Source organism: Panthera uncia (genome assembly GCF_023721935.1).
Source record: "Panthera uncia isolate 11264 chromosome B3 unlocalized genomic scaffold, Puncia_PCG_1.0 HiC_scaffold_1, whole genome shotgun sequence".
Taxonomy (NCBI): Eukaryota; Metazoa; Chordata; class Mammalia; order Carnivora; family Felidae; genus Panthera; species Panthera uncia.
The window spans coordinates 120,630,259-120,648,319 of record NW_026057582.1 but is presented as its reverse complement, the minus strand read 5'-3'; positions in this window follow the sequence as shown (position 1 = coordinate 120,648,319).

Genomic DNA, 18,061 nt, shown 5'->3' with positions numbered 1-18,061 from the left:
TCGTGTCTTGGTGCAGTCCTGTTTGGGTTATTTTGCTGAAGGCTTTTTCTGCCTCCTGGATCCGGATGTCTGTTTCTTTACACAGATTAGAGAAGTTTCAGATATTATTGCTTCCAATAAATTTTCTGCTCCCTTCTTTCTCTAAGATTTTTAGAATGAAAATGTTATTATGCTTGATGATTTATCGGAGTTCCCTTAACCTATTCTTCTCTCCTTCTCTTCCTCCTCCTCCTCCTCCTTTTCCTTTTCTTCTTCTTCTTCTTCTTCTTCCTCCTCCTCCTCCTCCTCCTTGTCCACCTCGTCATCCTCCTCTTCTCCTTCTCCTTCTCCTTCTTCTCCCCCTTTCCCCCCTTCTTCCCCTTATCTTTCTTATCTCCCTTCTTCCCTTCCTCCTCCTCCTCCAACTCGTCCTCCTCCTCTCCTCTTCCTCCTTTTTCTCCTCCCCCTCCTCCTCCTCCTTCTTTGCATCTACTTCTTCTTATTGATGTTCAGCTTGGTTACTTTTTATTTCCCTGTATTCCAGCTCATTAATCCATTATGCCTCCCTTAATCTGCCATTTATCCCTCTAGTGTAATTTAAATTCAGTTATTGAGGTCTTTGACTCTGATTATTTATTTAATATTTTCTGTCTCTTTTTTGAAGGTCTCACCAAGATATTGCACTCTATTCTCATGTCCAGTGAGTATCTGTATGACCATTACTTTGAATTCTCTATCAGGCATATTGTTTATCTTCATTTCATTTAGCTCATTTGCTGTGGGATTTTCCTTTTTTTCAACTGGGATACATTTCTTATATTCTCATTTTGTTTAACTCTCTGTGTTTGTTTCTATGTATTAGCAAAGTCAGCTACATCTCCTGTTCTTCAAAGTAGTGTCCTTATGAAGAAGAAATCTTGTGGTGCCCTGTAGTACAATTGTTAGGAAAATGAATGAAGTTTTACACCATAAGATGGCCAACGGGACTAAAACAAGCTCTGGTCTCTAGCTTAAAGACCTCTCTTCTGGGTTCTTCTTGCCCTGTTTGCCACACATGCAAAACCCCGCCACAGATATGGAAGCTAACAACTATAAATTACATTTCCCTCCTTCATTTGGAGCTCAGATCTTTGGAGAAGCAGTGTCCTCTGAGCCTGCCGGTGTTAAATAAATCTCCAATCCACCAAGATCTCTGAGTGCCACTTGTTTTTTTGGCCAGCATTCCAGCCTGGTTCTGTAACATATTTGGTTCCCTGACCAGGAGACCCAACTGTGCTGACCCAGGCCCATCGCAAGAGTGGAAGAGGGACCTGATCACTCCCTGGAGACCTTAATGGTCTCACAGGTAGAAAATTTTGCAGGAGGGAATGTAATAGCCTCTGGTGTGTGTGTGTGTGTGTGTGTGTGTGTGTGCGCGCACGTGCGCACGTGTGTGTGTGAATGTGTGGCTCATCCAGGCTTGCCAATCGAGTCCGAGTTTGTGGCTCCACGGATGGGCACCCTTAAAGTCCCCAAAAGTCTATGGAGTTTGAGTGGGCTCTCCTGCATCACAGTGAAAGGCATCCATTCCAGGGCAGCATCAGATTAGACTCTGATCACAAGTCACAAACCTGTCCACTACGGGCAAACCTCATCTTAAGTTTCCCTCAGGAACACGACCAGTGAAGTATCTGATTGGTCCTCTCATCTGAGGGGATACCCTCTCTTTGTCTCCACAGCACCAAATACAAGAAAAAAATTAATAATGGGATCAAAACAGAGTAAGACTACGATTTTAAGGGTCATGCTCAAAAATTGTAAAATGGGATTTTCAGGTGATTATGGGGTGAAAATGACACCTGGGAAGTTAAGGACCTTTTGTGAACTAGAATGGCACATATTCAATGTAGGATAGACTCCAGAAGGGACATTAGATGTTCAAATAATGCAGCGGGTTTGGCTGATAGTCACTGGGAACCCAGGTCACCCTGATCAGTTTCCATACGTTGACTCCTGGCTTTAAATTGCCCAAAATCCTCCATCTTGGGTGCGATTCATCCATAGCAAACAGAGCCAGGCAAAGGTTTTAGCTGCTTTATCCAGAGACTCACCCAGGGAGCCAAAGAAGCAACCCACCACTCCCCTATTGTTTGCAAGAGACCCAGAGGAGGATCCCATCTTTCTGCCACATTATGACTCACTGTGATCCCTTCCCCCTACCCCTGAGCTTGAAATTTCTCTCCCATCTATCTCTCCTCCTCTCCCGCCTCTGCCACCCATCTCTCCTCCCCTCCCAGACCCAGAGAACCTTCCCCCACAAGGCCCAGTGGCCAGATTGAACCCTTGGCCAGACACAGGCGCTTTCCAGATGTGAGTCCACATCCGCTGGTACCAAGAGGCTCTCCTCCAGGGGATCAGAACAGGGGCTGAGAAGCCCATAAATATGCCCAGCAGCATGAGATTCCCCCAGGGATTATTATAAGAGACTATGTGAAGCTTACACCCTGTTTACTCCAGAGATACAAAAGAGCCATGACAAAAGGACGGGGAAGGTTTAGCCGCAAAAAGGGGGAGGCCCAGAACCTCTTTAGCAAGGGGTCAATGAGCCTACTGAAAGGAAAAAAGGACATTAAAAGAATAAATGTCTCAACCAGGGAAAGTCTCAGAAACCCAGCTAATATCAGGAGGAACCTTGAGAAGGGGACCTTACTGGTCTGGCAGAGATAGAATCAAACTGAAGCTCTCTCCCTATTCCTCTGTCTAATAGATGTGAGGGATTCTCCTTCATTTCCCAGGTTAACAACTATAATTGGAGACAAGTGTGGTTAGTCTACCTTGGGATGGGGGCTTTAAGGAATGTACCCAAGCAGTTGCTGAAACTCCATTTGTTTCGGGGAAATTCCCAGTCTTCTCTGGCCTGATGTGGACTGCATATTTCCACTTTGGTGTAAAAAACATGGCGTCTGCTCCTCTGATTTAAGGTTTTGAATTAGGTTTTCTTTCTCTGCTTTCTACCAGCGCCTTGCCTCTTCTGCCTTCCCCTCCTCCTGGTGTCTCTGTACCAACTTGTGTATGCTCTACATAACTGGTTCCTATACCCTCCTCAGTGCCTCAGACACCATTGGTTCCTCCTCCCATCCTCAAGGTCAAGGAGTAAAGTGCATCCCCTTGGACACCTAGGTCTTTTCAAAATAGAATGAATTGCTAAATCTTTGACTACTGAACATAGATTTGTGTTTTTAACTTCTTATTGCAGAGAAATTAAGGCTATTTGGACCTATTGGAAAACATGTTTTTTACTTAATTGGTTCATGAATTTACCATCTAAAAAATTCTGGTGTAAACACCTCTCAGTTGGTTACTAAGTCCTCAATTGGAGACTAAGGTTTCCTAAGAGTTAAAATTCTGCTGAGAGTTAAATTTCTACTTAAGACTGATGGAAATAAGGAAAGCAACCCTGTATGTAGGAAAGTAGGAGGTATATAAGAAAGATATAAGGAACAGAAATACTTTTCTGTTGAGGGTAAAAGAAAGTAATTTTATCCTAAATGAGACTGATTATTTGGAAAGAAATTGCTTTGGGACAAAGTTTGAAGGCAAAGGAAAGTTGTAGAAGGTTCATGAAGGGAAATCTTTGGAAAGGAATTTTATGTGTGCTCAGGATAGACTAAGGTTGAGATGAATGGAATTTTAAAACTACACTGGTATAAGGTTGAAATTCTGCTTTTCTCTCTGCTCAAATGACAAAGTTTTCTTGGACTATTGATCTGCTCTTGATAAGACAATGCAAAGAAAGGTTTGTTTCCGGGAAAACAAAAGTTTTAGGTGTCATCTTTATCAGGTCTTTGATCACTTAGTTAAAACTTCTCAATGTTAAAGGAGCTAGGTTTTGGTAACAACTATATAATGCTATACATTCACCTTTAGAATCTTTTATTGCCACCTTGATTAAATAAATAGTTTTAAGATTTGTAATCATCTATAATCCTATTAATGTTATACTTATAACTTCCTAAGGTTTTAACAAACTTCCCAGGATTTAAATGGTAAATAAAGTCTTTTTGACCATTTATGCCCTTTTATTTGGGATGCTAAGTTCCTTGAAAAAAGCACTGTCATACAATGGTAAGCCTGAGGTTGTATTGCCCAGGTAAATGCTATAACTGCCCAAATATATATGCAATTCCTAAAGTTTTATTGTTTTGATATAAGGTCATCATTTAATATCGTGGTTACTTGAAGTGTTATGTGTCACAAAAATTACCTAATTTATTTGTCAACTGCATCATAATGAACTCTCTTCAGATCTTTAACAATGTCTATTTCTGAGATTTTGTCATTTATAATTGTTATTCTCTCACAAAACATGTTTCTTCTTCAAGGAGATTTATAAAAAAGGACTTTAGGGACAAATACAGGTATTCAACATCTTTAAGATTAATACTAAAATGCGTAAAAATTTCCAGAACTAAAAAGCTACATTCAAATTAAACAAGAATTAGAAACATGGGATTAAATAAACTGAGAAAGATTATAGTTTTGGGATTCTTGTTAAAAATATTGCTCTTTCTCTAATGTTTGCTCTTCCAGATTAAGGAAACTTTCTCTTAAGGTATCTATTATATACAGAAATGTCATAAAGTATTCATTTGCAAACTGAAGCATTTGTCTTTTTTCTATATTTTATTCTCTATATTATATCTTATTCACCTCTCTCTCTCTCTTTCTCTCTCTCTCTCTCTATATATATATATACATATATATATTCTTATTCTCTATATTATAGTCTCTATATATTTCTCTGAAATTCAAAAACTCTCAGTGAGTATTCTTTCTTTCATGGAAATTACAATTATTTGCATAAGTTCAATAAGAATCTGTTTATCCTGTAACAGGTCGCCATTGGAAATACTGGTTATTTTACCAAAGCTTTGACTGGAATATCATATTTGAGAGTGACACTCATAGACTCAGATATGACCAGACAGCTTTAAAGAACTAAGGTTGGCTTTATGAAACATGGAGCCATAAAGCCCCTTGGAAAATTTGGCCTGATACCTTACTTACAAAGTTCCCAGGAGCCTCACCAGGTGAGTACAGAAGGTCACTTCCTGGCAGGTGCAGGAACCTCACGATATCTTGGGAACCTCGTGAAGAGGAATTCGCCCAATTCTACAGTTATTGCAGGCCTGTCTGATGGCAAGTATTTGGCTTGGCTTCTGGCCTGGAGAAGCTACTAAAAGTTCAACCCAAGGATTCCTTATAAAAGGTTCCAGAAAAGCAAACATTAAAAGATCCTCATGATCAATCATTATTCTTGATTAGCTTATATAAATAATTAGGCCAGGTTTGTTAAGACTGGACTTGTTCTACAAATGCATTGGTCTCAATTTGGCTATCTCTGGAAAGGGGGATTTTTAGAAAAAAAAAAACTATGTTTCAGCAATGCACCATATGGATGTTAAATTCTAGTAATTATTGTCTTTAAATGTTTGTTGTTTGCCTAAACTAGACAACTTGAGGTAAACTTCAGAAAAATTGTCACAGTATTTCATGTATAGACAATCTTCTGTGCTTGTTGTTCTGTAGGGATAATAATAAGACCCCATGGCATATGATTATTTAAACAACTGGAAAACAGAATGGATCTCTACATATGCAAACCATATCTTCCGTAAATCTGATCTGACAGTTACCAGAAACCCACCCCTTTCAAACACTTGGAGGTGGACTTTACAGATATACAACCAAATAGAGGATTCTGTTTCAGGTATCACCCCATGGGTCCATCACTCCAGAGTTAAGAAGGCCAACTCAGAGGAACCCTCAACCTGGCGAAGTGATCCAGATCAAGTTAACCCACTTAAATTGATCCTCAAGAAGACACTGGCCCCTGAGATTTCCAGCCCTGCTCCAGCCACACCCCAGAATCTGGCTGGCCTGCACACAGCAGAAGCTTGAGGAATCAACGTGTGGACCAAGCCCAGGGGTTCAGATGCAACTCTGACAGCCCTTACCCCTTACTGGGTTCATAGCCCTGATCTTGCTTCTTGCTGTTGGGCTAATAGAGACTGCACCAATAAACTAGGACATGGAACGGATGGAAGACTCCTTGAAGTCTAAATAAACTCCTTGGAGTTTATTTGACAAATCCAAATAAACTCCCTGGCAGCAGTGTCCCTCCAAAATAGGAGAGCCCTCAACCTCCTCACTTAAGAAAAAGAAGGGACTTGCATCTTTCTGGGAGAGGAATGTTGCTATTTCATAAACCAGTCAGGAATAGTTACAACTGAGGTTAAGGAACTCAAGGAAAGAATTCAACATAGACAACAGGAAAGTATCAATCAATGGCAAGGATGGGATCTCACGGATTGGGCATCCTGGCTTCCTGCCCTGGCAGAGCCCCTTCTCTCCATAATTTTACTTGTATCCATCGGCCACTGTATATTGAATACCCTGTTATGTTTTATTGAAAACACTGTTGTCTCCAAACTACAGCACATATCTTAGCCTTTTGAGAATACAAACCTATAAAACTGAAAGGTGATGCCTAATAAAAGTTTTTGGTTTTTTAAGGCATCAAAGGGAGGAATGTTGGGAAAATGAATAAAGTTTTACACCTTAAGATGGCCAATGGGACTAAAACAAGCTCTGGTCTCTAGCTTGGAGACCCCTCTTCTGGGTTCTTCTTGCCCTGTTTGCCATGCATACGAAAACCCACCACAGATATGGAAGCTGGCAACCATAAATTACCCTTCCCCCCTTCATTTTGAGCTCAGATCTTTGGAGAAATAGTCTGCTCTGAGCCTGCTGGTGTTAAATAAATGTCTGATCCACCAAGATCTCCAAGTGCCACTTGGTTTTTCTGCCAGCATTCCAGCCTGGTTCTGTAACATAATGACCCTTGTTTTCCAAAACCAGGTGGTTGAGAAGAATCTCCATTATAGGTTGCATGCACCCTACTATTATTGGTGAATTTCACTTGTCTTCAGTATTCTGGGCTACTATGATCCACTTTTCCTGTTGTTGGCAAGGTTCTGTCTCTGTGCTGTTATGGGACCAGCCTGGGATTGCTGAGGGTTTGTAACTGGGCAGGGTAAGCAGTCAGACCAGATGTCTTCCCTCAGTCCATTGGCTGGGGCTATAGTTGAATTACTTGCAGGGAATTCTCCCTGACTTGTCCCCAGAGAGTCTTTCATGGGGTGGGGATAGTGGATCAAATGTCTGTCCCTAGTGTATCTGTTGGCATTTAAGTTGCACCAACCTTCAGATTACTTTCCCTGCCTTGTCACCTGAGAGGCCTCAGTTGGTGGGCATGTCCAGAAGTCACCAGATGCATGCCCCCAGTCTGTCTCCCTGATCTGCAATCACACTGATTTTCAGGGCACCCTCTCTGTGCTGATAACTATAAGGTTAAGCTTGTAGGACTGCATGCACATTAGTGTATGGTTATCTTGCCTTCTTTTTAAGGCAAGGGTCACTTTGGAGTAGTGCTGATCCGTGAAGGGGCTACTTGCAGGTTGTCATGGGAGGAACAGCTTTGGAGGGATGCCTGTGGAGTGAGTGGATGAGGAAGATTCACAGAACTCAGGCATAGGTGCACCATGTTAGAAAAATAGGTAGTGAGTGTACACGCTAATCCCTTCAAATGTCCTAATATCTAGGCTGTGGAACATGGGGGAGAGAATAGGTACCTGCCAGGTATTTTGCTCTTGGAGAAGTCTCATAAAGATCCTTGCCCATCCAGCACACATGCTTAGATTAGTAAGTAAATCTTCACTTATACTCCAGTCACTTTTCAAATATCTGCTTCTTTGCTCTATCTCGGCTGGGTTATTTGTTATGCTAGTTCTTTAAGGTCAGGGATGCAGTTTCCTCTCACCTTCTGGTTTTCCAGAGATAATTCCACTGATTTTTAAAATACCCAAAGTTAAGTTGTAAAAATGCATGAAGTTAAACCCCACTGGCTTTCAAAAGCCAATGTTATGGGGAGTCATCTTCCCAGTGCAGATCCTTTGTTCCTGTGGTACTTGGTGTGAGGTATTATCCTCTTGCTTGTCCGTTATTTTGGTGTCCCTCCCATTTGTTAGTCTCACTAAGTGTTTATTTCCCAATTTCAACACTACCTCTCCTACCCATTTTGATTTGGCTCCCTCTCATTGATTAACTATGGAGAGTCAGTTGTTCTAGTCTTTGGGTTATTTTATGAATTAATTCCACTTATTTATGTTATCTCAGTGTGCCTGTGGGACTAGGTGAGCTCAGGATCCTCCTACACTGTCATCTTTCCTCTTCAGGAACACTTTTTGCCAAAGCGTTAGAGTAAAACAATATCTATCTGCAAATGAAAAAAAATCTCAAACGGCTATAATTAAAGATCTGATGATTTAACAGGGAAAAAATACTTAATATGTCTGCCTCCACATTGCTTTTATTTTCCTTGTTGCTATGACCCATAGCTTAGAAACTTCTGTTTAGTCCTGTATAGAGTTATGGTAGTCACTGAAGAAATTTTGCTTACAGCTAATATTTGCAAAAGCTACTTTTTGCCCAAAACCTACTTCACCCAAAGAGACAAAGAAGTATGTACAGAAATGACTATTTTATGCTTAAGATTTATAGGAATGACAAAACCAAATTCCTGTATGTAAAAATCAACTGACAAAAACCAAATACCTACACAACATTGCTCAGATGTTTATTGATGTAAGTGATCTTTTAGCTCCAATCCAGTGTTGTTTCTCCCTTTTGTTAATAAAAAAAAAAAAAAAACAAAACAAAACAAAACTCAAATTTTATGTTGAAAGGACATGGTGCTTTGGGATCATAGCATGCCATCTCCTCAGTTTGCTTGCTTTCCAAATAAAGTATTTTTCCTTGTCGCAAAATCATATATATAAACTTAGTCTACCAAGCAGTAAGCAAGATGAACTGGGAATGGCTTATACTCAGAGTTCATTATAATGCATTTGACAAGAAATTTGGTTACGACATATCAGATTTGTAGCAATTTCATATAAATATACACTAAGGAAAGTTTATCATCACTTTTTATTTGACAATGATTCCATGAAATTTACCATATAAATTTTACCATAAAAATTATATAGTTGTAAAAAATTAGCTCTTGTAATAGAGAATACTCAGTATATTTTATTTTTTATTTGTATTTATTTTTATATATTTTAGCATTTCAATGACATATTTCTTATGAAATTTATTATCAAATTGGTTTCCATGCAACACACCGTGCTCACCCCAACGGGTGCCCTCCTCAATACCCATCACCCACTTCCCCCCCTCCTCCACCATCCATCAACCCTCAGTTTGTTCTTACTATTTAAGAGTATCTTATGGTTTGCCTCTTGCCACTCTGTAACTTTTTCCCTCCTTCTCCTCCCACCTGGTCTTCTGTTGAGTTTCTCTAGGATCCACATAAGACTGAAATCATATGGTATCTGTCTTTCTCTGTATGACTTATTTCACTTAGCATAACACCCTCCAGTTCCATCCACATTGCGACAAATGGCCAGATTTCATTCTTACTCATTTCCAAGTAGTATTCCATTGTATGTATAAACCACATCTTCTTTATCCATTCGTCAGTTGATGGACATTTAGGCTCTTTCCATAATATGCTATTGTTGAAAGTGCTGCTACAAACATTGGAGTACAAGTGCCCCTATGCATAAGCACTCCTGTGTCCTTTGGGTAAGTTCCTAGCAGTGCTATTGCTGGGTCATAGGGTAGATCTATTTTTAATTTTTTAAGGAATCTTCACACTGTCTTCCAGAGTGGCTGCACCAGTACGCATTCCCACAAATAGTACAAGAGGTTTTCCGTTTCTCCACATCCTCTCCAGAATCAATAGTCTCCTGATTTTTTCTTTATAGCCACTCTGACTGGCATGAAGTGGTATCTCAGTGTGGTTTTGATTTATATTTCGCTGATGAGGAGTGACGTTGAGCATGTTTTCATGTGCCTGTTGACCATCTGGATGTCTTCTATAGAGAAGTGTCTATTCATGTCTTCTGCCTATTTCTTCACTGGATTATTTGTTTTTTGGGTGTGGAGTTTGGTGAGTTCTTTATAGATTTTGGATACTAGCCCTTTATCTGATATGTCATTTTCAAATATCTTTTTCTATTCCATCGGTTGACTTTTAGTTTTGTTGATTGTTTCCTTTGCAGTGCAAAGCTTTTTATCTTGATGAGTTCATTTTTGCTTTCAATTCCCTTCTTTTGGAGATGTGTCAAGTAAGAAATTGCTGGGACTGAGGTCAGAGAGTTTTTTTCCTGCTTTCTTCTCTAGCGTTTTGATGGTGTCCTATCTCACATTCAGGTTCTTCATCCATTTTGAGTTTATCTTTATGAATGGTGTATCAAAGTAGTCTAGTTTCATTCTTCTGCATGTTGCTGTCCAGTTCTCCCAGCACCATTTGTTAAAGAGGCTGTCTTTTTTCCATTGGATATTCTTTCCTGCTTTGTCAAATATTAGTTGGCCATGTATTTGTGGATCTAATTCTAGAGTCTCTATTCTATTCCACTGGTCTATGTGTCTGTTTTTGTCCCAATACCATGCTGTCTTGATGATTACAGCTTTGTAGTAGAGGCTAAAGTCTAGGATTGTGATGCATCCCGTTTTGGTCTTCTTCTACAATATTACAATATTACTTCTTCGGCTATTTGGGTTTTTTTGTGGTTCCATACAAATTTTAAGATTGCTTGTTCTAGCTTCGAGAAGAATGCTGGTGCAATTTTGATTGGGATTGCATTGAATGTATAGATAGCTTTGGGTAGTATTGACATTTTAACAATATTTATTCTTCCAATCTATAAGCACAGAATGTTTTTCCATTTTGTTGTATCTTCTTCAATTTCCTTCATAAGCTTTCTATAGTTTTCAACATACAGATCTTTTACATCTTTGGTTAGGTTTATTCTTAGTTATTTTATGATTCTTCGTGCAATTGCGAATGGGATCAGTTTCTTTATTTGTCTTTCTGTTGCTTCATTATTAGGCTATAACAATGCAACTGATTTCTGCACATTGATTTTGTATCCTGCGACTTTGCTAAATTCGTTTATCAGTTCTAGCAGACTTTTGGTGGAGTCTATTGGGTTTTCCATGTATAGTAACAAGTTATCTGCAAAAAGTGAAAGCTTGACCTTATCTTTGCCAATTTTGATGCCTTTGATTTCCTTTTGTTCTCTGATTGCTGATGCTAGCACTTCCAACACTATGATAAACAACAGCAGTGAGAGTGGACATCCCTGTCGTGTCCCTGATCTCAGGAGGAAAGCTCTCAGTTTTTCCCCATTGAAAATGATATTAGCTGTGGGCTTTTCATAAACGTTTTTTATGATGTTGAAGTATGTTCCTTCCATCCTGACTTTCTCAAGGGTGTTTATTAAGAAAGAATGATGAATTTTGTGAATGCTTTTTCCGCACAGATTGACAGGATAATATGGTCCTTATCTTTTCTTTTATTAATGTGATGTAATACATTGATTGATTTGCAAAAATTGAACCATCCCTGCAGCCCAGGAATGAATCCCACTTGATCATGGTGAATATTTAATTTTATGTGCTCTTGAATTCGATTTCCTAGCATCTTGTTGACAATTTCTGCATCCATAGTCATCAGGGATATTGGCTATAGTTTTTGTTTTTGTTTTTGTTTTTGTTTTTGTTTTTGTTTTTGTTTTATGCTGGTCTCTGGTTCGCAAATCAAATAATGCTGTCTTCATAGAATGAGTCCGGACGTTTTCCTTCCATTTCTATTTTTTGGTACAGCTTGAGAAGGATAGGTATTATCTCTGCTTTAAATGTCTGGTAGAATTCCCTTGGGAAGCCATCTGTCCTGGACTCTTATTTGTTGGGAGATTTTTTTAAACTGATTCCATTTCTTTGCTGGTTATGGGTCTGTTCAAATTTTCTACTTCTTCCTGTTTGAGTTCTGGAATTGTGTGGGTGTTTAAGAATTTGTCCGTTTCTTCTAGGTTGTCCAGTTTGTTGGCATATAATTTTTCATAGTATTCCCTGATAATTGCTTGTATTTCTGCTGGATTGGTTGTAATATTCCCATTTTCATTCATGATTTTATCTATTTTAGTCTTCTACATTTTTTTCTGAGAAGTCTGGCTGGAGGTTTATCAATTTTGTTTATTTTTTCAAAAAAACAACTCTTGGTTTCATTGATCTGCTCTACTTTTTTTTTATTATTATTCTGTATTGTTTATTTCTGCTCTGGTCTTTATTATTTCTCTTCTTCTGCGGGGTTTGGAGTGTCTTTGATGTTCTGCTTCTATTTCCTTCAGGTATGCTGTTAGATTTTGTATTTGGGATTTTTCTTGTTTCTTGAGATCGGTCTGGATCGCAATGTATTTTCCTCTTAGGACGGCCTTCACTGCATCCCAAAGCATTTGGGTTGTTGTATTTTCATTTTCATTTGTTTCCATATTTTTTTTTTAATTTCTTCTCTAATTGCCTGGTTGACCCATTCATTTTTTACTAGGGTGTTCTTTAACCTCCATGCTTTTGGAGGTTTTCCAGACTTTTTCCTGTGGTTGATTTCAAGTTTCATTGCATTGTGGTCTTAAAGTGTGCATGGCATGATCTAAATTCTTTTATACTTATGAAGGGCTGTTTTGTGACCCAGTCAGTATGTGATCTATCTTGGAGAATGTTCCATGTGCCCTCGAGAAGAAAGTATATTCTGTTGCTTGGGGATGCAGAGTTCTAAATATATCTGTCAAGTCCATCTGATCCAATGTATCATTCAGGGCCTTGGTTATTTATTTATTCTCTGTCTAGATGATCTATCCATTACTGTAAGTGGAGTGTTAAAATTTCCTGCAATTACCACATTCTTGTCAATAAGGTTGCTTATGTTTGTGATAGTTTTATGTATGTCGGTGATCCTGAATTCTGTGCATAGACCTTTATAATTGTTAGCTCTTCCTGATAGATAGACCCTGTAATTATTATATAATGGCCTTCTTCATCTCTTGTTAGTGTCTTCAATTTAAAGCCTAGTTTGTCTGATATCAGTATGGCTACTCCAGCTTTCTTTGAGTTCCAGCAGCATGATAGATAGTTCTCCATCCCCTCACTTTCAATCTAAAGGTGTCTTCAGGTCTAAAATGAGTCTCTTGTAGACAGCAAATAGATGGGTCTTGTTTTGTTTTGTTTTGTTTTTCCATTCTGATACCCCATGTCTTTTGGTTGGAGCATTTAGTCCATTTACATTCAGTGTTATTATAGAAAGATATTGGTTTAGAGTCATTGTGTTATCTGTAGGCTTCATGCTTGTAGTGGTGTCTCTGGTACTTTCTGGTCCTTGCAACATTTCACTCACAGAATCCCCCTTAGGATATCTTGTAGGGCTGGTTTAGTGGTGATGAATTCCTTCTGTTTTTGTTTGTTTGGGAAAACATTTATCTCTCCTTCTATTGTGAATGACAGACTTGCTGGGTAAAGTATTCTCGGCTGCATATTTTTCCTGTTCATCACATTGAAGATTTCCTGCCATTCCTGTCTGGTCTACCAAATTTTAGTAGATAGGTCTGCTGCTACCTTTATGTGACTACCTTTGTATGTTAAGGCCCATTTATCCCTAGCTTCTTTCAGAATTCTCTCTTTATCCTTGTATTTTGCCAGTTTCACTATGATATGTAATGCAGAAGATCAATTCAAGTTACGTCTGAAGGGAGTTCTGTGTGCCTCTTGGATTTCAATGCCTTTTTCCTTTGCCAGGTCAAGGAAGGTCTCGGCTATTATTTTTCCAATACACCTTTAGCCCCTTTCTCTATCTTTATCTTCCTTTGGAATTCCTCTAATATGGATATTGTTCCACTTGATTGCATCACTTAGTTCTCTAATTCTCACCTTGTACTCCTGGATTTTTTTATCTCTTTTTTCATCTTCCTCTTTTTCCATAATTTTATCTTCTAATTCACCTATTCTCTCTTCTGCCTCTTCAATCTGCACTGTGGTCGCCTCTATTTATTTTGCACCTCATTTATAGCATTTTTAAATTCATCATGACTATTTTTTAGTCCCTTGATCTTTGTTGCAATACATTCTCTGCTGTCCTGTATGCTTTTTTCAAGCCCAGGGATTAATTTTATGATTATTATTCTAAATTCTTGTTCCATTATATTGCTTAAATAGTGTTTGATCAAGTCATTAGCTGTCACTACTTCCTGGAACTTCTTTTGAGGAGAACTATTCCTTTTCATTATTTGGCTAGTTTTCTGTCTCTAATGCATTTTAAAAGCTTGTTGTGTGCTCTGCACCTGTGAGCACTGCTATATTAAAGGAGGGTCACACACTGTGCAGGGCCTGGCCTTTAAGGAGGTGCTTTTTCTAGGATTGTTACTTGCTCTCTGTTGTTGAGATTTTGGTTGTTTTATTACTCTACTCATAATAATATTTTGGACCCTCCACCAGATGTGCTTTGATTTGTTCCTTGCAGTAGCCCTATAAGGGAAAACAGATAGACAAACAGGAGACAAAAACACACAAACACACAAACAAATAACACAAACAAACAAAGAAAAACAAATCCCTAAAGTCTAAACACACACACACACACACACACACACACACACCGACTGCAAGTAAAGAAGAGGGTAGAGGTGGGGCTAATGAAAGAACACATACAGAGAGAGAAATGACAGGGGTGGGGGCAGAAAAAATAAACATTGATTAGGCAGAGAGACCAAAAGGCTTAATCCAGAGAGAGAAAAAGGAAACTAAATGAGGTGGGGGAAATGAAACGAAGATAAAGTTACCCAGACAGAGAAACTATATGGCTTGATTATTTCAGAGAGAGAGAAAGGAGTTAAAGAAGGAGGTGTAGAACATGTATCAAGACAATGGATTAAATATGTCTGTTTAGACAGACCAATAACCAGAGTAACCAGTCTAGGGTAGGGAAGAGATAAGGAGGAGAAATGGAGGAGGGGGGGAATATATATATCCAGAATTGACCTAGAGTTAATCCAGGCATTGCTGAATTGCTTGTCGGGAATGGCTGTCCACAGGGTCTGTGCTGCTCTGGTGGATACGCAGTTTCCCAGTGCAAAGGGGCATGATTTGGTGTAAACTGAGCCCACCTCCACTGTGGGCCTGGGGAGTGATCCCTGAGACCCCACCTTGGTGGTTGGGGGTGGGGTTGGTGATTCCTGTCTCTTCTCCACAGAGCCAGACCTTGTGGACTCAGTTTGAGCCATCCTCACCGTGCCACAGCGACAGATGGGGAGGTCCTTTTATCTCCACCAACTTCCCTGACCCTGTCCTTGGCTAGGATTCAAAGTCCCACTCCATGTGCTCTGGCACTGGGGAAGTGCCTCTCAGTGCTGTGATATGTGGTCCTGGCTGGCTTTGTCTGTGCCACCACACTTCAGGAAGGACCACCTTATCCTGCTGCAGACTGAGCCACTGCCCTCACCATGAGCCCCTGCCTCAAGTCCCGCAGCAACCCCCTGGGGTGGAGGATGCAGACAGGCTTTGTCTTTTCCCACAGTACTCCAGGGAAATGGCAGCCTTTTCCTCCTGCAGGCTGTGCCCTCAGTGCAGCCACTGTGCCTGGGATGACGGATGCAGGCAGGTTCTGTACTATTGCACAGATCTCCATGGAGGGAACCACTTTCTCCAGCGGCAGACTGAGCCCCTGACCTACAACCACACCCAGGTCTGGCTCCCCTCCTCCCCAGGTCCAAAAACAGTGAGCTGGCTCCAGTCCAAAGAAAGCCTCACAGTTAAAGATCATATCCCTCTCAGTCTTAGTCTGAGGTCTTTCTCCTGTCCAGTTAGGGTCCTGCACTTCCCCAGCCACTCTTTCTCTTCCCCTTGTCTCTCCACAGAAGGAGGTCCCTACCCTCTGTGCCCACGTGGCCTTTTTTTATCTTCCCCAGTTTGTAGTTACCCACCTATCTTTTTTCCAGCTTTCCCATTTTCTTCCTAGTAGATTCAGTCTCTTTTCCTCCCAGGCTCTGGTGTTCAAACTCTTTTGGCTTCTACACTTCTTTAAGAGAAGCCGGAAGTATGGATTCCCCCTACTTCTCCACCATGTTGGTCCCTCCTCAGAATAGTCAGTATCTTATGCAACCAAAGACCTGATAAGGACAAAACACAAAATCTTTGTTATAGACAGATTAGATTAAAAGTAAAGAAAAATCTTTATTTAAAATTTCTTAATAATAGCAGACCAATAATCTAAGAAATCTTTATTATTTAACAAAGAGAAAACCAAATTCTAATTTTGCATCAGTTTACTTTTGATAATAAAACACTCTATTTTTTTTCCTTTTTAACCCATGTAAAATCATTCCAATATTACTGCACACAAAATTCTTTCTCAGGGGTGCATGGGTGGCTTGGTCAGTTGGGCGTCTGACTTTGATTCAGGTCATGATCTCACAGCTTGTGAGTTCGAGCCCCACATTGGGCTCTGTCTGGCAGCTTGGAGCCTGGGGCCTGCTTTGGATTCTGTGTCTCCTTCTCTCTCTGCTCCTCCCCCATTCATGCTCTCTCTCAAAAATAAATAAATGTTAAAAAAATAAAAATAAAATCTTTCTCAGTATTGCCTTTCCATAAAACTTCTGCAACTTTATACATTAATTTAATTTTTATTTTAAAATTCGAATCATTAATCAGGTACACAGTCACATGTCTAAAATTTTTGGTGACATTTTTGATATTCTGGAAGTTGTGGACCAAATTTTTGGCAAGGAAACTTTTACAGCAATTTGTATTTTAAAGATGGCCACATTCACTAGTGCTGGGGCAAGGTTGTTAAGTGTGAAGCCTGGTGCCAGATGTGTGTTGTGATTTTCCATAATCCCTCAAACGCTGCTGCTACACTGTCTTGCAAACTTTTTCTGGGATGGGCTGGCACCTGGCTGCAGTCTCAGGGGCACTGGCAGCAGCAAGGTCCAGCGGGAATTCCTGGGTGTAGCTGATATTCAGCCATTGCTCATTTGGCCATTGCTCAGTGAGACCCTCCCACAGAGAGGTGGAGCGGATCAAAGCCACAGTCCTTCAGAAGTAAGGGGCCAGGGAAAACAGCAGCATCTGAGACAAAACTCAGAAGAGAGGTACTGCCTGAGGCCTGGTCAGGGAGAGTGGAAAAGCAGGGAGCAGAGGAGAGCTGAAGACAGAGGACAGGTGTGCAATTGCTGATCTGGAAGAACAGACTGGGTAGCTGGGTGGCACCATTTTCACCTCTGCTGCGCATGTGCATATGCATACGCACCTACAAGCACCACAAAAATCCACCCCAGTAGGTTAGCAGCGCCATCTAGTGGAGAGTGGAGCTGTTACACTGAGCCCTGCCCAACTGGGCCAACTTCACTCATCAAGAACACAAGCCTCACTGCCGGCTTAATTTATGGACTATAAAGAGCTACATAGACTGACTTCTAGAGGAAAATGAAGCAATTTCAGCCCTACTTCAATCTGTTAGCAGGTTCATCTATTCAATTTTCTTTCTTTTTTTCTTTTTCCCTTTTACAATTCTTTTCTTTTTCTTGAATACAGAAAGAGAAAAATTCATTTTTATCTCCAATTTTTATTAAAAACATCTTTCTTTAATTTTTATTACTATATTTTTTACTTTTGTGTATTTTTTTTTTCAAATTCTACTTTACTTCCATCATTTTATTTTAGTCTACTTCAGTGTATTCACCTTTTCAAATTTTCAAATAATTTCCTTTTTTCTTTCTTTTCCTTTTTTCTTTTCATTTTTTTCTTTATCTTGAATGCAAAACAGAAAAACTTCATTTTTACTTTCAATTTCTATTAAAAATATTTTTATTTAATTTTTATTACTATATTTTTTGCTTTTATGTAAATTTTTTTCAAATTCTATTTTACTCCCATTATTTTATTTTGGTCTACTACAGTGTATTCACTTTTTCAAATTTTCAAATGATTTTTTCTCTTTTTTATTTTTTTCATTTTTTTCTTTTTTCTTAAATACAGAAAAAGAAAAAAATCATATTTATTTTAAATTTTTATTAAAAATATTTTTCTTAATTTTTCTACTATATTCTTTACTTTTGTGTATATTTTTTCAAATTCTATTTTACCCCCA